The sequence below is a fragment of the Homarus americanus genome, unplaced genomic scaffold, assembly GCF_018991925.1.
Source record: "Homarus americanus isolate GMGI-L3 unplaced genomic scaffold, GMGI_Hamer_2.0 scaffold41366, whole genome shotgun sequence".
Lineage (NCBI taxonomy): Eukaryota > Metazoa > Arthropoda > Malacostraca > Decapoda > Nephropidae > Homarus > Homarus americanus.
The window spans coordinates 1858467-1879302 of NW_024723541.1; positions in this window are offsets into that span (position 1 = coordinate 1858467).

Below are 20836 nucleotides of genomic sequence, written 5' to 3' on the forward strand. Positions count from 1 at the left end.
GACATCCAGAATCGATTCACAAAGATTCTTATGGTAAATATTTCTCGTAACTAAAGACATCATTGTGGATTTACCTGGTTCATTTAAGTCATGGTGCTAAAATTGTTCAGAGACTCGACCTTAACGAGATACGTTTATTTTAATATCATTTACGAGACAATATGAAAGTACGGGACCAGTTTTTTTTTAAATTATTCTGTAGCGTAACTTTGTCTTGTAGTAGTTGCTAAGTGGGCGCATCTAGTTAAAAGTATTTTTTTTTATTACCTTAAGTTAAGTAGATAGTTGAAGTCTCACGAGGTTTTCATCATACGAGTGTTTTGTGATTTCGTATCCAGAATGTTTTAGTCTGTGTCTCAGGTCACTCAGGTGTCGTGTGTGTTAAGCTTACTACACACTTGTCGACAAGACGTCCAGCAGATGAAGTCTGACCGACAGTGTCAGTTAAGCTTGCCTCATGAGTTGTACACATCAGCCACTATCATCGTTGTCTGACCACGGTTTTGTACTCAACGAAAGCTGCTTGTGGAGTGTGGTGATTGCTTGTCCGATAAATAAGAGGGAAAGGGTGAAGAAATAATGAACAGTGAGGTACAACAGTAGTTAATGAAGAGGCACTGGCAAAATGGCTTCGCAAGTGGGAGTTCATGTCTGACAAATCTATTATATCATTCTGTTCAGCTGTTTTCGAATCAGTGGATGACGGATACGATTATGATGTGGTATACCTCGACATTAGCAAACCCTTCGACAGGGTCCCTATGAAAGACTAATACGTAAAGTGGAGGCTCATGGAATAGGAGGAGATGTTTTAAACTAGATTAGGGTGTGGTTACAGAGTCGGCATTAATGGTAGGGGTAGCATCACTAGTGGAGTACCCCAAGGCTCAGTACTTGGACCATTACTATTTATTATATACATAAACGACATAGATATAGATGTAGACAGCGACATCAGTAAATTTGCTGACGACACTTAAATAGGGAGTGTAATAAAATCTGACGAAGACTCCGCAAAACTACAGGAAGATCTAAACAAATTTTTCGTATGGTCTGAAAAATAGTAGATGAAATTTAATGTAGACAAATGTAAAGTACTTAGTCTAGAAGATGTAAACAGAGAAACTAGATATCAGATGAACAATGTTGATATAGAGAAATCCGACTGTGAGAAAGATTTATGAGTAATGATAAGTAGGAATCTTAAACCAAGACAATGATGTGTATTTGCTCGAAACAAGGCTAACAAAGTACTTGGGTTCATACAAAGGAGTGTTAGTTAAAAGACTAGTGAGGTCATCCTAAAACTATATCTTGCACTTGTGAGACCTCACTTGGATTATGCAGTTATGTTTTGGTCACCGTACTACAGAATGGATAAAGAATCCCTAGAAAGCATACAGAGGTGGATGACAAGAATAATCCCAGGCATTAGGAACCTTGAGTACAGAGACGGGTTAAAGCATCTAATTTGCACTCCCTCGAGAGACGTAGAGTGAGGGGCGATATGATAGAGGTGTATAAATGGAAATCATGGCTAAACAAAGTTGATATAACAAAGGTACTCAAACTAATCAACCAAGAACGAGCTCGTAACAATGGTTTTGAATTAGAAAAGTTTACATTTAGGCGCGAGATAGGTAAACATTGGTTTGGAAATAGAGTAGTGGATGAGTAGAACAAGTTACCAAACATCATCATTAACTGAACACGCTGCGTAGCTTCAATTATAGGTTGGGCAGATATATTGCCCGAGCGATAGGGGTTGGGTCTAAATAAAACTACACTGAGACTCAACCTTAACTGGATTCGTTCACGTCTTGGTACCAGTTAGGATACCAGATTAAGTTTAAAGATCCTAACTGGTGTTAAATTTCTTACATACACTAGAGTTACCACACAGAGCGAAGGAGAGAGCAGCGTGGGGATGTCAGATGTATTTTTAATTTGATGAATTATATACTTAAAGGAATTTGTTGATTCCTGAAAGGTGTTGAAACTATTTCGGTCCTGAGCGGAATATCTACGAGATAAATAATTGTAACAAGTAGACCTACGACGGAGTTATTTAATGGCGAGGTATAACAGGTTTCACTGACGTATAGTAGATGAGGTATGTTGGGAAAAAAAAGTGATAATCGAAACGGAATACAATCAGGTTCAAATAGCAACCTTTTTCTGGGAAGAGTTGTTAGTGTTGGAAGCCTTGTCAACGGGGTCAGTGATGGAAGCGTGAGGGGAGAAGCCTTGGGTGATGATGAAGTAAACTAATAAGCTCACCACTGTCAGCAAACACACGCAGATGACAAATATCGCAAACCAACTCAGAGTTAACCTCGAGGACATGGGTACCTCGTACCTCGTCACATAGACACCCCACTCAGGGCGGTGCACGTGATACACAACGCACGTGAAGTTGTTGGTCACTTGATCTGGTGACGCGTGCAGTCTCTCGTGAGTCTCGTTGGAGGTACCAGCCTGGGATAGTGCGGCCCCGGTGTAGGGGAGGAGGAGGGCGGCCCTGGGCACCGTGGTGACCAGAGTGTCCCCTGACAATACTAGGCTAACCACCTGGTACAGTTCATGGGAGTACTTGGGCAGTCGCTCACTCAAGTGGTCGTACTGTGTACAAGACACCTGCTTTACGGCGCTGATGTTGACAGAGCGATACCACAATGGGGCGTCGCGGTAGGTGGTGATGGGAATCATGATGATGGAGGTGTGGTTTTCGCCGTTCTCCAGATAGGTGGCCTTGCACTGCGCCACCGTGTTGGACACTACCCGGGGGAAGAAGACCGTCACGTCTGGAGTGAACGACTCCCACGACCCCTCAAACTTGTTGACCGCAGGATTAACCCAATTAGCCTTCTGACCAGAGGCGAATGGAAAGGTGATGTTGACGGAGAGGGTCTTAGTGAGGAGGCTGGAGCGGGGGACACCGTCGGCTCTCAGCGCGCGGCTCACCTTGTTGCGGAAATCGCAGGTGAGAGCGAGAGGATACCCAAAAGGCACCACCACCGGTTCTTTCAGTCCTCGCCAGCCAGACGTGGTGAAGTAGTGTATGTCGCGCCCGCCCTCGTTTACGTACATGGGGTAGTCATCGTCTGGCGCCCGGACAACACCCAACAACACGGCGCTAAAAACAAACCAAAAAGTTATGAACATTTTTTAATTTACTGGTGGTTGATCTGATGTATCTTAGAGTAAAAAAAAAAGAGAAAAATCACAAATGAAAATTACATAAGTATGTCTCGTCTGTCAAGTGAGTTTAAGTGAGGCTTGTGTTGTCTTGTCTGTTGTCTTATGTCTTGTGTGTTATCTTATGTCTTATGTGTTGTCTTGTCTGTTGTCTTATGTCTTGTGTGTTATCCTGATTAAGTCATTTTGTGTATGTAATATGGCAACTTTTGTGAATAATATGGCAACGTGTTATTGGACTATGGCGACCACTGTGTGAAATATATAGTTAGTTCTGTTTGAAAACTTTTGTGTGGAATATGGCAACTTTAGTATGAGCTATGGCAAGTTTAGTATGAGCTATGGCAACTTTAGTATGAGCGATGGCAACTTTAGTATGAGCGATGGCAACTTTAGTATGAGCTATGGCAAGTTTAGTATGAGCTATGGCAACTTCTATGTGGAATATCGCGGTGTCCTGTGACGTCTGTGGTCTAGTGTGGAGGATTGAAAGTGGGTGGTGGAGGAGGTGATGGAGGGCTGGAGGGGAGGTAATGTGGAGGTGATGGAGGGCTGGAGGGGAGGTAATGTGGAGGTGATGGAGGGCTGGAGGGGAGGTAATGGAGGTGGGAGGTGGATGGAGGGTGGAGGGCTGGAGGGGGAGGGCTAATGGTGGGAGGTGATGGAGGTTGGAGGTAATGTGGAGGTGATGGAGGGCTGGAGGGGAGGTAATGTGGAGGTGATGGAGGGCTGGAGGGAAGGTAATGTGGAGGTGATGGAGGGCTGGAGGGAGGTATGTGGAGGTGATGGAGGGCTGGAGGGGGAATGTGGAGGTGATGGAGGGCTGGAGGAGGTAATGAGGTGATGGAGGTGATGGAGGCTGGAGGGGGTGGAGGTGATGGATGGAGGGGAGGTGTGGAGGTGATGGAGGGCTGGAGGGAGGTAATGTGGAGGTGATGGAGGGCTGGAGGGAGGTAATGTGGAGGTGATGGGAGGCTGGAGGAGGCTGGAGGTGAGGTGATGGAGGGCTGGAGGAGGTAATGTGGAGGTGATGGAGGGCTGGAGGGAGGTAATATGGAGGTGATGGAGGGCTGGAGGGAGGTAATGTGGAGGTGATGGAGGGCTGGAGGGGGTAATGTGGAGTGATGGAGGGCTGGAGGGAAGGTAATGTGGAAGCTCCTACATTATGCTAACAGTCAAAATTACATTACTGGAAAAGTTGGTCGACCTTGGCAAAAGTCGCTTGTCATGTTGTCTGTCTCACCACACACACACACACACATACACACACACACACATACACACACACACACACACACACACACACACACACACACACACACACACACACACCGTTTTCTATCCACGTCCCATATTTTTGTTACTTCCATTTTACAGAGTTAGAAACCTCACTTCTCCCATACATAACATGTCATTACTTTCCCCTCGAGGGCGTCTTTATCATGGCATTATGTAAAGTGTATGGTAATGGTACTTCGGTTTTAGGGTAGTTGTTGAGGAATTTCTCTGAGGACGTGAGCTAAAACTTGAAGATGCGAGTGTCAAGTGTAGAGGGCGAGGGATAGAGGAATGGTAAACCAGCAGATGAAAAGATAAGAAATATAACCTGATAAAAACAGAGGATAAAACAGAAAGGGAGACAATAAAACACACAAAAGTATAAGATAATTATAAACAAGAGAAATAAATGAAGGAATAAAGTTAAGAGTTATCTGCAGGTTGGAGAAGCTTTGTGCAGCGAGGAGAGAGGAAGGGGGAAGGAGAGTGGCTGGGTGGGTGGGAGGGAGGGTAGGCGGTAGGGATGGTAGGCGGTAGGGATGGTAGGCGGGAGGGAGGGTAGGAGGGTAGGTGGGAGGGAGGGAGGTGGCTAGCAGGAGCAGCCCCAAGCACTCTACAAATTGGATCATGACAAATTGGATTATGCTACAGTTCTCAACCCGTGTGAAGGCTCAAGTTCTCTCCATAGTGAGCCGAACCATGCAAGTACACACACACTTATTTCTTTGATGATAAAATTTGCTACAATGTAAAAAAAAAATGAATTCTCTGGTTATGATTTAAGTCCTGAATCGCAAGTTGACGTTCGCAAATTTATGCCTTTAACACAATCATTTTCTTTGATGTTTCGCGAATTGTGTTTTTAAACGTTCGCTTCTGTGATGGTTCGCGAATAATGCGTTTGATATTCATTTCTTTGTGACGTATAAAAGCGTCTCTATTAGAAAGTAAATTGCCGGGAATATTTGATCCTTACATTACTTGGCGTTGATACATATTACAGACGTTGATACATGATACTCTACTCATTGATACCTGCTACTCTCACACGCTTGATGATATTGCTGCACTGTTGATAGCTTCAGTTAGTTACACGTTCCAATTAACTTTGATTTTAGTGTAGTCATGCGAGGAGACGTTCACTATTTCCGTGTCAAAACAACGACTAGTGAAACCAACATTACAGTATATTTTGTAACTATGAATTAATTTTTGTTTTATCACCATTTACAAAGGCCGTGTCTGACTGAAATCATATATATCCCGTTTGTTTTTTTATCTTCTAAGTTAAATAAACGTAAGTAGTTAAGTTATGGTATCAATGCATTTTAGATTATCAATTTAGATGTTTTTTTATATATGTGTGCATTAGGTGAAGTTACTACCGCATCCAGTTTTACGAGAAAATGTTCAATTTACGATCAATTGGACAGCATGAGATTTGTTTATTTTATCGGAAAACGGGAAATTGAGGGGAGACAATGGTATTACTGAAGTGGGTCACTAAATAACTTGTCTCTACCGGGTGGATGGTAAAGCTGGAATTGATGAACAGAAACAAATTGACAGATGAAAATGGTGGAGTAACATTAAGTAATTACTCTCCTGACCTTTCGCTGTGGCTCTCCGGAAGGTATGCGGTGGCTGAGTGGAAACAGCATTCATCTCCCGTCCTTAGGTTAGCTGGTTTGCGCCCCGAACACCCCCCCCCTAGTCTACCCTGTTGTAAATGGGTACCTTGCTATATAGTTTGGGGTGTATATACGATCGAGTGGAATGCCAGACAGACTCACTCCTTGTGTGCTGAGAAAAGGCCTACCTAACCTCACCTCACCTAACCCTCCCCCAGGTAACGTTAAGATGGTTAATTTATCAGGTGATATAAACTGGGGTGGCTAATTTTCTCACACACACACACACACACACACACACACACACACACACACACACACACACACACACACGGATATAAAGGCGAACAAGGACAATCAGGACTAAAGAAAAACAAACAAACAGACAGACAAATACATGAAAAACAATTGATCGTGTCCCCTTATATATAAAAATTAATTAAAATGACTAAATTAAGTCATAATCAGCCCCATCAAACTACCCCCCTAGTTCTTCAATCAACTAAAGGCGCAGCAGAGAGGTGGAGGGTCGTCCTAGCACAAAGTTGAAAACATCCAATCCCATCATTAGCTTTCGATACATTGAGTTCTGATTGGTTGTTTCTATTTCTCGTCGAAACTTTCCTAACTTTTTATTAGGGGTGTGACCTCTGTAAACGAATCTGATGATACTATGATAACTTTCATGGTATTTGGATGTTGGGACTGAATAGATATCTAATTTGTGGCGATTCGTTTCAAAAAGTCTCTCTCTCTCTCTCTCTCTCTCTCTCTCTCTCTCTCTCTCTCTCTCTCTCGTTAATAGAAAAATTCATACTGGTATTAATTCTTGAGAGATCCAGGAAGAGAAGTGAGATACAGAGATGTAGAGAAGAGAGAAAAAATAAACCTCTCACCTAGATACTGGGGTCATCCTCACCATGAATTATCCTCAGTGTTTGTTGTGAAGACCAATGTAAGAAAGTCCCTCCCCCCTTCCTCTCCCCCACTGTTCCCCCCTCTCTCTGTTCCCTCTCTCTCTCGTCGTTCTCTTCTTCCCCCTCCTGCCAGCCTGGGTGGCTTACGTCGCTCCTGCGTGACCGGATCTAGTAGTGATGGGAGGCCAAAGCATCCGGCAAGGCCTTAGAGAGCCGGATGTATCTTAGGGCTCTTGCAGATCAGGCCAAGGAGTGAATGGTGGTGAGGGAGATGGTGGTGATGGTGAAGGAGGTGGTGAGGGGAGGTGTGGTGAGGGAGGTAGTGGTGGTGAGGGAGGTGGTGGTGATGGTGAAGGAGGTGGTGGTGGTGAGGGAGGTGATAGTGAGGGAGGTGATAGTGAGGAAGAAAAAGTGCGTCGCTACTTATTCCCTCTATCCCCTCCTTCCTCTATCCCTCATCTCTCTTTCTTCTCCATACCTCCCTCCTTCTTCTTCCCTTCCTTTCCCTCCTTCTCATATATCTTTCATAACTCCCTCCCTTCATCCCTCCATTCCTCATTCTCTACCTTTCTCCCTCCATCCCTCCCTCCCTCCCTCCCTCCCTCCATCCCTCACTCCCTCTCGCGAGTCTCTCATCCTTTAAGTCGTGAGGTGAGATCTAGTTCCTTGTTGTAGAGTCCAGGAACGAAGAGAAGGTGTGACGGGAAACAGAGAGACAGAGAGAGAGACAGAGGGAGAGAGAGAGAGCGAGAAAGATAGACAGAGAGACAGACAGAGAGACAGCCCATCCATCCTAGACTAGATGATGCGTGTTTTATGTCCTTCAGCAGCAATTGAGGATGATGGTAGGATCTAGCGGGGTCGGGTTGATGGAGCTCCTACAGGATCTCTGCGGGTGTGGGGTGGTGGGAGAGGGGAGGAGGGGGATGAAGGATAAGTGAGGTAGGGAAGGGGTAGGGAAGGAGTGGGGGAAGGGGAGGATGGTGCAGAGGATGAAGGTTAAGTGAGGTGGGGGTTAACTTGAGAGCTCCCTGTAGGGTTATGTTGATGGTGAGGTACAGTCGTGAACAGAAGTCCTGTCGCCCCTTGTGCTGTTCCGCGAACCAAGAGATTCAGACTCATGAACCCGAAGCAGTAGACACTGGTGCATTATTCAGCCGGTAAATGCTTCGGATTCATGAGTCTGAATCTCAGGATTCGTGGAGCAGTAGAAGGGGCGACAGGACTTCTGTTCACGACTGTACTATCGTGCACCAAAGTCGTGTCCACTACCCAGCCACAGTGAGGGTTCGAATTGCCTTGAGTCTGAAGTTTCGAGACAGCTGGGGGAAATGGTCGGCCATAGCACACTCCAAAATATATGAAGCTTGCATTTTGGGGTGTTTAAACACTAGAACTTGGAAGAATTGGAACAGTCACCTAGATTACAGCATGAGGGATGAAGCGCTGGTCACAGGAAAGGTCGACTGAAATTGACCTTTTGGACTGGTCATCTAAATCTCCAGGTTCATATTCAATAAGTTTCTTTCAGTTAAACAATACAACTTTTCCTTTACCCAATAGAATAATAATGTTGTATTTTTATTGAAACATTTTATATCACAAATATAATAATGTATAAGGCTATTGCAGCTCCTGTCGAGAGTTACTACCACTCTCTATCATCCATGAATCTATCTAGCCTCCTTTTAAAACTTTCCAGCGTTCCAGCACTTACTACAAAGTTGCTAAGCTTGTTCCACTCGTCAACCACCCTATTTGTGAACCAGTTCCTTCCTATCTCCCTCCTAAACCTAAACTTATCCAACTTAAATCCGTTGCTACAAGTCCTATCCTGCTCGGATACTACAGTATAAGAACTTTATCTATATCTCCTTTATTGATTCCTTTCACCCACTTAAATACTTCCATCTTATCTCCTCGCACTCTTCGACTTTCTAGGGAATGCAAGTTTAGTTTATTTAACCTATCTTGATATGGAAGGTTTCTAAGTCCCGGAATCATTTTCGTCATTCTTCGCTGCACCGACACCAGTGAATTGATATCCATTCTATAATAAGGACACTAGAATTGAACCGCATAATAGAGGTGCGGCCTGACTAGCGCAAGATATAGTTGCAATAAGACCTCTGCACACTTATTACTTACCCTTCTAGATATAAAACCCAATACTCTGTTTGCCTTATTTCGAACATTAACGCACTGTTTTCCAGGCCGTAGGTCCGTGCTTACAAGTACCCCTAGGTCTCTTTCACAAGTCGACTTCTCTAGGTTGATGTTGTTAAGGCTGTATACATTATCAGTATTTGTTCTTCCAATATTAAGTACGCTGCACTTGCTGGTGTTGAATTTAATTTGCCATTTTACTGACCACTTCTGCAGTTTATTTAAATCCTCCGGTAGTGCATTTGCCTCCTGCCCTGAATTAATCTGCCGCCCTATTTTGGTGTCATTCGCAAACTTACTTATGTCACTGCTGATCCCAGTATCTAGATCGTTTAGATAGATTATGAACAAGAGTGGGCCCAGTACTGACCCCTGGGAAACCCCACTGGTTACACAGCCCCACTCAGATTTAACACCATCTACGCTGACCCTCTGCGTTCTATCGGTAAGCTATGATTTTGTCCAATTTAAAACTTTCCCCTCGATATCATGAGCCTTAACTTTTCTCTGAAGCCTCTGATGCGGTACTCTGTCAAACGCTTTGCTAAAGTCTAAGTAAATACCATCGTAATTTTCGTCATTATCTTCTACATCGAAGACTTTCCTAAAAAAAAAAACGTCAGCTGATTTTAGACAAGATTTTCCCTTTGTAAACCCTTGTTGAGAATCGTAGATTAATTTATTTTCTCTAAATGCGATCGGATGATATTTGCTATAATTGATTAAAGAAATTTCCCCACTACTGACGTCAAACTAATCGGCCGGTAATTTGACGCTGATGTTCTGTCACCCTTTTTGAATATGCGTACTACATTTGCCTGTTTCCACAAGTCTGACACAACTCCCGTGTCTAATGATTTTGTAAATAAATTTACGAGGGGTCCGCTAATCTGTTCCTTACACTCTTTCAAAACTCGAGGGAAAATTTCATCCTGCCCTGGGGATTTTGTCTTCTTTAATTTATTTATCTTCTTAAGAACATCCTCTTTTCTGATAGTGATATTCTTTAATTTCTCTTCTTCATTTCCCTAAATATCAGTGAATATCTTGCGAAGGTCACAAATATTTTTTCCCAACAGTAAATACGGTGATAATGGAAAGTAAACTATTTATTTGACCATTATACTTCACTTGACTATGTAATAATTTATAGCACAAAAGTATATTACTCTACTTGTCGAAAATATCACCTTTACACTGGTGATTGGAGGTTGGCAAGTGAGTTACCTACCACCACCACAGAAACTTCCCCACCACTTCCGACTTCCCCGTCCACCACCACCACAGACACTTCTCCCCACCACCACCAAACACTACCACCAACCACCACCACAGACACTTCCCCGCCACCACCACTTCACTTCCACCACCACCATATAAACACTTCCCCACCAGTGACCAACTGATGTACTCAAGATGGATCTGATTGTTCCTGGCTACAATATTTGACTGTCAGGTGAACAAGGTAACACCGCCTCTTACACTGGGATTTAAAACGCTCATAGAAATCGTGTTTGGTTTAAACAAGATAAAATTATGAAATCACGAAGATATGGCAGGAGCCCATCTTATATCACCTGAAGATTAACTACCCTAACACACACCCCACCAAAAGTGGCACTTCTGTGTATAACAAGTAAAATCTGATTGGGTGCCTAATCTTCACGTGATGGCTAATGTCGAGCTGAGTTTGGCTGCGCTGAGTGGTTAGTTGCTTATATTGTTACATACGTTTTAGCCTAAAAGTGCTGTTTACATTTTGTTCCCGACAATCATAGACCACTTAGAACACTTATGAATACACCAATGAAGACTGAAGGCATAATGTACACAGTTGAGACATCTCTATTACGCCGACTGGGAACAACCACTTAAAAGGTTTGATCATGGACACGATTAGGTGTTAATCTAATGTTCATAATCTTCTAAAGCCGTGTTAAAGGACTCCGTATAAATGCTAAACCGGATAATGGTCTAGGGGAGAAGGTTTGGTTAATCAGCGTTGGTGGTCGCCTTGTTCTGGTACCTAACCTTAAACTCCTACAACCAAATCACGTTGAAATGGATTTCTACCCCAGTGTATTAGTCAAGATCATTCAGTATAATTAAGTCCCAGTCATCAACATTTCTATACAATTAATGGGCTATCGAATTGGCGTAGATTGGAGAGAGAAATAAGTTGTAAGGGAAATATACACAGTTGTAAGGGAAATATACATATTTTTCAACACCAACACACACATGATGGCGTCTATATATTTTAATCCTTGACAACTGGATATATTAATTTAGGAGCATTTTGTAAACGTTAACTTCCATCACACATACACTAATCGCCTCGACCGTCTCACTACTGGCCGGCTCCCTCCCTCCACGTCTGGCTGTCCCTGGTCTAAAGTTCATCCACATCACCACACACTGAACCATCTCCAGTACGAACATACGCTTTTGTGGTGTTGAAGCACATGATATAAAGCGTCACTTGCGAACCTTAGTAATAACACTTAATCGGATGGCTGGCGTGGCCATATTTATTTTGCTTAATTTGACACCATAAGAAAGTACTGATACCTTCCAAAGTGACAACTGAGAGCTCGACTCCCAGACACTGAACCACCCGATCGAAACTTCTATCTAACCGACGCTCTTGTAATGATAAGGACCGGATATTACATGTAAATGCTCACTAACAGAAAAACTGAGTTGATTCTGCAGGAAATAATGGGAAACGTTTTTTATTCAGCTGATCAACAAAAATCACAGATGGTTCAGAGAAATGTGGCTCCAAGCTCGACTCCTCATTCAGCGCTTTGTTTGTGGTGCCCAGCCACTCAGAACTCTCGATACAGATTCAGCGCTTCCTTTGTGGTGACCAGCCACTCAGAACTCATGATACAAACGACAGGTTGCCATATTCCCATAGGTAGTGGTTCTGCATGATGAATACATTCTGAATAAATTACACGTAATGTCATGTAGATAATCAGAATTTATTGCATATGCCAAACAAAGATTTTTATTTGGTATATTACGATATATTTATTTTTATGAGAAAATCTACAAAATGGCGTAAACGAACCGAAATAACCACTAATTTGTACCAACTGACACTGCTGGTAGTCAAGGCGGGTGGGAGAGGGCCCAGGGGTGGTAATGTGTGGTGTATGTGATACTGTGTGGTGTGTGTGATGATAGATGATGATGATGATAATGATGATGATGAGGATGATGATGATGAATGATGATGATGATGAGGATGATGATGAATGATGACGATGACGGCGTATATGTGATGACGACGATGATAAATAATGAATGATGACGATAATGACGGTGTATATGTGATGACGACGATGATAAATAATGAATGATGACGATAATGATGGCGTATATGTGATGACGACGATGATGATGAATGGTGATAAATAATGAATGATGATGATAATGGTGATGATGAATAATGATGATGATTGATGCTGCTGAATGATCCCCAGTTATTATAAGACAATTCATCATCACTACACACACACTTGGTTTGATTTACAGGGGTGAGGTTAGGTTAGGTTTCATTTCACCCCACATTATGTCTTCGTCCCCGTGCAATAATAACCTACCTCAGAGTTCCTCATTTACTATTTATGAATGTTCAGTCATACTAATTCCCTCAGTGGCAAACCTCTGGATGAAAGGCTAAATATAAAATGATAATACACGCGTGGTTGCTAGTGGCGTTGTTGCTAGTGGCGTAGTTACTAGGGGCGTATCCAAGGGCTGAGTATTTTTGTTTACCTATATAAGAACACCTGATATCGGGACACAAGCCATCTGGGTGGTTAGTTTATCCAATGTTGGTGCAGGCGAAAACCGGAAATCGTGCTACGTCAGACATACATTTAAACCGGAGGCGATTCGAACCCTGGACTTGTGGAAGAGAAATACGCACGTTACGATATACAACCCAAGATCCAAGTGAACCCCTGCTGTTGGTTCGTCTCCTTCTCCCTGGCTGGATTTTCAACCTGAAGTGATTGCCCTCGGTGAACCGCTCCCGAAATCCCACGTGAACCCTGTTATTCTCTGCAAATATCACCTCTCCAGGATTGCCCACTGGTCCCCAGGTAGGGTCGTCCTCTACACTGATGGTTCTGTTGACCCCGCTACAGGTCGGGCCGGGGCTGGTGTCTACATCTCCCGTCCTGATGCCCCTGAGCCTATCAAACTGTCTCTCAGAGTCTTTGACGGGGCATCCTCCACTCAGGCTGAACTAAAGGAAGGTGTTGTATAGGTATGTATGTATGTAGGTATGTTTCCACACACACACACACACACACACACACACACACACACACACACACACACGAACCAAAAGCTATCAAAATTCTCCCTCAAACAAATTACCATCTGTTCCATCACCCCATGACCACCACCATAACCACCACCATATCCACGCCACAGTAACCACCCTTCACCACCACCACCATCGCCACTATCGCCACCATCTCCACCACTTGGACTCTCTCGTTTAAGACAGTCTCTTCATCGCCTGTCATCATAACATACAACTTGTCTCATAAACTTCCACTAACAAGCTGACTCTTGTCTGTTTTTTTCCCTTCTGCTCAATTTGTCATAATGTTGAAAATAGCAGCTTTTGGCAACTCATGTTTATTTACTACGCGATCACAGTTGATTGATGAATGGGAAGTAGAAGGAGGAGGGGGGAGAGGAGGGAGAGGGGTCGGTAGAGGGGTAGGAGGGGGCGACTACCATTCATCATCCATAGAACGGTCTGTTTATAAACACGACTCTCCCTACTCTACACACCTGACTCACTTCTCAGACCTAAGACATGAAATAACACACAATAACATAACAAATCAGTATAACAAAAAAAACATTAACTAAGAAAAAAAATAGCACTAAACACTAAAACATTGAATAATATGTTGTTAATGTTTACTACTTTTAACAACGGAGCCAAAACACTGAATCCAGAAGCTTAGATGAACACACACACACACACACACACACACACACACACACACACACACACACACACACACACACACACACACACACACACACACACACACACACACACACACACACACACACACACACACACACACACACACACACACCTCTCCCACCCCCACCCCCCCCCCACACGCATACCTCCACCCTACCCCACTCCCATCCCCCTCACACACACACACTCCCTCCCCCCCAACACTAAATTATACAATAACCAATAACAACTGGTTCCTTTGTACGTTAATAAACTTTCCACAATACGATATTATTCCCTCTCTACCCCAAGGCCAATAAACAAACAAACACAGATAGACACACAAGACAATACCAGATAACAATATTCCCCCACCACAGTCATCATAATAATCTCTATCTGGAGAAGGGAAGGTAAATATACTTTGATCTTTGATGTCAAAAAAAATATTACTTTGATGCATAGAAACGCTTGTGTGTGTGTGTGTGTGTGTGTGTGTGTGTGTGTGTGTGTGTGTGTGTGTGTGTGTGTGCGTGTGTTCGTGATAGACAATTTAAATAACTTTTCTGACCCAAGACCATTAGTAGATTGGATATACATGATAGCTTGATCCACTGTTGTATTTAGGGTTGTGGGAGAGTTGTGGGGAGTTGTAAGAAGGTAGTAGGGAAGTTGTGGGTGGGAGGGTTATAGGGAGTGTATGGAGGAGTTGAGGGATTGTGGAAAGATTGTAAAATTGTAGGAGGCTCATGGGGGATTAAATTGGAATTGAGGGAGGATTTGGAGGGGAAATTGGAAGAGGTGACTGTGGGAAGAGATTGGAGATTGGAAGGCAAGATTGGAAGACGTGACTGGGGATTGGAAATAGAGGATTAGGTGAGGGGATTGGATAGAGTATTGTTAATAAAGGAGGAATCAGTTAGAAATACCATTAGGGATTTTATGCCTACGCAGAAGGAGGGAAGGTGAAGAGGAAGAAAGGGAAGGAGAAAAAAGAGAAGGAGGAAGAGGAAAGGGGTGGGAAGAGGAGAAGGATGAGGAGAAGGAGGAGGAAAACGAAAGAGACGAGGAAGAGGAGGAAGAGGAAAAAAGAAAAGGAAGAAGCGAAGAAAAATCAAAGAAGAGGAGGAAGAGGGAAGAAAGAGAAGAGGAGGGAAGAAAAGAAAGAGGGAGAGGGGGAGGGAAAGGATAAAAAGAGGAGAGGAGGAGGAGGAGGGAAGAAAGGAAAGAAGAAGTGAAAGAAAGAGAAGAGGGAGATGAAGAGGGAAGAAAGAAGAGAGGGAGAGAGAAGAAGAGAGAGAGGGAGAGAGGGGGAGGGTAATGGTAAGCAGGACTAGAAAAAAATCAAGAGTAACCATTGGTATGTATTGATGTCAAGTTAATAAAGGAGAGGAATGTGAGTTTGATAGGTTATAGAGAACCTTACCTGTACTTAATCACTGTTTCGTTGTTAGTGTTATTGTTGTTGTTATTGTTATTGTTGTTAGTGTTGTTGTTAGTGGTGTCGGTTTCGTTATTGTTGTTATTATTACTGTTATTGTTGTTTGTGCTGTTGTTGTTATTGTCGTTTTTGTTATTGTTGGTGTTGTTATCGGTGCTGTAGTAGTAGTAACAATAGTAGTACTACTTAATAATTTTTTTCGACTACTATTACTACTACGACTACTATTGCTACTACGACTCCTATTACTACTACTACTACTACTACTACTACTACTACTCCCTTATCCCCTTCCCTAAACTAGGTTACACAAAGTCATCCCTTCCAAATCCTTTCTAAGTCCAACATGAATCAATCTCCCCTTCCATTCACACCCATCCCGCGACCACCTACGACCACCCCTTCCCACCTACGACCATCCCCTCCCACCTCCGCCCATCTCCTACCCCCTATGACCATCCCCTCCCTCCCACGACCACCCCCTCCCATTCAAACCTACGTACGACCACCCACAACCATTCAAACTCACCTACGATCATCCCCTCACCTCCTTTCCCGACCCATGCAACGCCACCCTACTATTCCAAGCTTCTATAATCTTCACCATTCTCAGTCCCTTTATTCTCCACCATTGCCTCCTCCTCCTCCTCATTGTTATTCATAAGATCCTCTTAGGAACTCACTGTTCAACGTCACAGGATAAAGAAAAATACGGAATTGCAATTACCTAAAGGACTCAATGAACGACCTCTTTCAAGTACACCATTTGCTATTCATATTCCCCCTGAGTGATTGGGTGCCTCCCTGCTTGTTTGTTGACGTCATATGCTGCTTGAATTGTTATATTAATTGTGGTTGCTTGTCCGAATGACTCGTCCTTTTGAGGGATAATATTTGGTTGTTCAGTCTTGTATGTGTTTTCAGTTAGGGTAGGGAATGAATGTAAGTTGTTATGGTAACCTTTGAGTAATGAATGGTTGGTTATGCTGTGAATACTCTCTCTCTCTCTCTCTCTCTCTCTCTCTCTCTCTCTCTCTCTCTCTCAAATTTTCTTCAATCAAATGAAAAATAAACTGGGACTCGTTTGAAGTTCCAGAGAGGATGAATTTTAGGAGTTAGTTATGAATGAAGGAGGAGGGGAGAAAAGAGGGATGAGGAGGGGAGAAAAGAGGGGTGAGGAGGGGAGAAGAGAGGGGTGAGGAGGGGAGAAAAGAAGGGCGATGAGGAGACCGAAAACGAATTAACCTAAGGGGAAAGGGGGAAAGCGTTAAAAGCTGGTGCTATACATTTTTTTTTTTAAGGGGAGAATGGGTTAAAGTTCTTTTATGGGGATGAAATTGGGTTAAGGGGCATTTTTAGGGGGTAATGATTTGATTTAGGTGAGAAATGGGTTTAATGGGTATTGTTTTAGAGGGGGGGGGGTTTAAAGGGATATTTTTAAAGGGAAGGGGAAGGAGGAAATTCTTTGGGGTAAATTTTGTCACGGGGAAAGGAGAGGGAAGACATTTTAAAGGGGTAAATCACATCAGGGGGAAGAAAAGGAGAAGGGGAGACTACAAATAAAATTTTAAGGAGTAGAAATTTATTTAAGGAAGGAACAAATGAAAATACTTGAAGGTGTGAATATAGTTAGTTGGGGTATATAACCAGGCAGGGCATATGGAAGGGAGAGAGAGAGAGGGATAATGAAATAGGAAATTAAGATAAGAGGAAAGGGGAGAGAGGGAAAGAGTGATGGCGTAGGAGGGAATTAGAAAGAGGAGTTAATGCGAATGGAGGAGACAAGGGGGGAGGGGTTTAGTGGTGATGGTGGAAGTGAAGGGGAGTAGGAGGAAAAGGTGTAAATACAAGGCAAAAGAGTAATGGGTGGAAGTAAAGAGAGAGAACATAATAGTGATTGGAAAAGGAGAGAAAGAGAGAGAAAAGGTAACAATAAAAAATTAGAGAGACAAACAGACAGACAAAGAGACAGAGAGAAACACAACAAAGACAAAAATACTATAAAGAATACGAAAAGGAGTCAATAAGTGAGAGAGAGAGAGAGAACAGATGACGTACAGTTATAGGCGAGAGTAAGTGACTAGTGAAAGAGGGAGGAGGGAGAGGGGAAACGAGAAGTCATTACTGCACCGGCTAGATTAGTTTCCCATGCATACTGTAAACAAACAAATATTAACACACTCATTTTTTTCTCTATTATAAGATATCTAGGAGTCTGTTGTATGTATAGCCCAAGAGGCGTTTCTAATGGCTCTAGTCTATAAAGAAGATCTTGGTGTTATATTTTTAATGGTGTTTTAATGGTTCTTTCTCCAGTAAATAAAGGATTTGTCATTATAATCTTAAAGGGCTTTAGTGGCGTCCTCTATATGGAATAAAGATCGTTTCATATATTTTTAATGGCTCTTTTAATGACTCACTAATGTTCTGTCTTCACACTTAATACGGAATGAATTAAGAAAAATAAATAAATAGCCCACTTCTGCTTTTTTTTCATGTTTTATAAAGACGTAATTAAGAGATATAAAATTAATAGCCTAGAGTTAATGAGAAATAAAAATAGTTCTGAATGTATTATCTTATTAATTTATACATTAAGTTGGTTCTGAGTTGTATAAATAATAGGAAGAAAATGTTTTATTTTTTGTAGATGTGGTGCGATGATTTTGACGAGGATAATGATGACTACTACAACGACGATGATGATGATGTTGATGATGATTACTACAACGACGACTATACCGACGAAGACGATAATGAATATATTTTGGATGATGACTACAACGAAGATGGCGATGACCAACAACAGCCAACAACAACAACACCCACAACAACAACACAACCACAACAACAACAGCACCCACAACAACAACACCCACAACAACAACACCCACAACAACAACACCCACAACAACAACACCCACAATAACAACAACAACAACACCCACACAACAACACCCACAACAACAACACCCACAACAACAACACCCACAACAACAACACCCACAACAACAGCACCCACAACAACAACACCCACAACAACAACACCCACAACAACAACACCCACAACAACAACACCCACAACAACTCACAGCCACACGAACCAAAACAATATATTGTTGCTCAAGTGACAGAGTAATTCTACTAACCTTTAATAATAACCTCAGTCACCAAAGTTCTTCCACAACTCTAAATTACGTATTGTATTTCTTATGTGTCTTTTATTTTTAATTTCGCTCGTCTATTTTTTCCTGAATTATTTTGTTTGTGTGTTTTCATTTTCATTTTACTAAAGGTTACTTCCCATTGTATAACTCACTGTTATTTTAAGAGAGACTTAACTGATATTCACACACACACACACACACTAAAAAAAGACATTTAACAGTGAAATGTAAATAGCTCTGGAAAACAAAACCTCCGACTAATTCACACTTATACTCTGAAAATAATCTCGTTCCAATTTTTTGCTTACACACATCTGAGCCAGAAAACGTAAAATATTGTTCAACCACAAACAAAAAAGTATCCCACACGTGCAAAAAAAAGAAAAAAGATTAAAAGTTTGAAATATTTTCCACGGTGAGTATTGCAACATAACGGATGATGGTAGTGATAATTTACTTTATATAACACCATTCATTACCTGTATTTCACCCCATAATACAAACTTTTTTTTGTACCTACCATGAAACCCACAAAAAAATACTACATGAAAAAATAATCCAATACGGTATAAAACCAAATTAAAAGTGTTAATTTTATTTTTATTCATTCATATATAAACCCAAATGCATCTATAGTGATATAAACAACAAACCCCTTTTATAATACAGTATATAACAGGGTTAATCTCTATATGGCGTGAAGATCCCCGGGTGTAGGAGTAAGTGAAACGTGGGTTGCGTTTACCGTAGAGTTTTTCTCAGTCCTGGCGCGTGTGTAGGACAACGTCGTTTTCTTTGCGGTTCAACACTGACTGTATCGGAGGAGACGTGGGGTAAACTAATGTGTTCTTCTTATGGCTGACCATGAAATGAAATTAAATGAAATGAAATTAAATAATATAAAATGAAGAACAAAATAACATCGTAAAAAATAAGTAATAGAGAACAATCACGCATTTTATGGTGTCGAATCATTTTCTGTGTGTATTTTATGGTGTCGAATCACATATGTTCTACTATTTTATTTCGCATAGGTGTGGTCCCAGAGAGTTACACCCACACATCTTCACAGCTTTACACCACAAGCTAGACGCTACAGAACGGAATGGGATGGAATAGGTTGGAGTAGGACGGAACAGACGAATCAATGCGGAACAAGACCCCTCTCACCACGTCAACGCTACACCTCACAGGTTTTAGTGGTGCTTAGACGGCATCAAAAGATCTTCTCTGAATTTCGATTACGCCCACACAACGCCACCATACGCGCCAACACCCTCAGATACGCCCACACAACCCCAACATACACGCCAACACACTCAGATGCACGCACACAACCTCAACATACACGCCAACACCCTCAGATACGCCCACACAACCCCACCATACACGCCAACACCCTCAGATACACCCACACAACCCCACCATATACAACAAACCCAAGTACCACCCACTCATGTGATGGTTTGTGATAAGACCAGGATATTGATTTGAGGATATGTTTAAACCCCTCTACACACACACACACACACACACACACACCATACGCATACATACAACACGCCCACACTCTCAACACGCCCACACTCTCACCACGCCCATACTATTTTATGAAACATTCTAGTTAGGGGATAATTCCATGAACCTTTGAATGTTATGCAAATTCTACTTTACCACTATCTTAAACTCAATAAATTTCCTGCATAATTCCCCTATAAAGTCTCCGTAGCTGTTATCATGCTTTAATGCTCAAGTAAAGTACTAGGGAATAAACAGCTGATCAATTCTCATGGGCATTTACCGTTTTTCATCCCTTTATCGTTCACGTACCATAACAGATAATTTCTCAATTAAATTTCGAATCAATTACTAGATTTTTATTATAATTTAATTTGTTCACGTTTTTCTACTACCCTTTTAACCCTTTGTAGATGGTGAATTAACCCTTTGTGGATATTTGTTCAAACCTATGAGAATAATTGATTAATCCTTCACAGAATTTGGCTTCAATCTTTTCAAACGATGCCTTA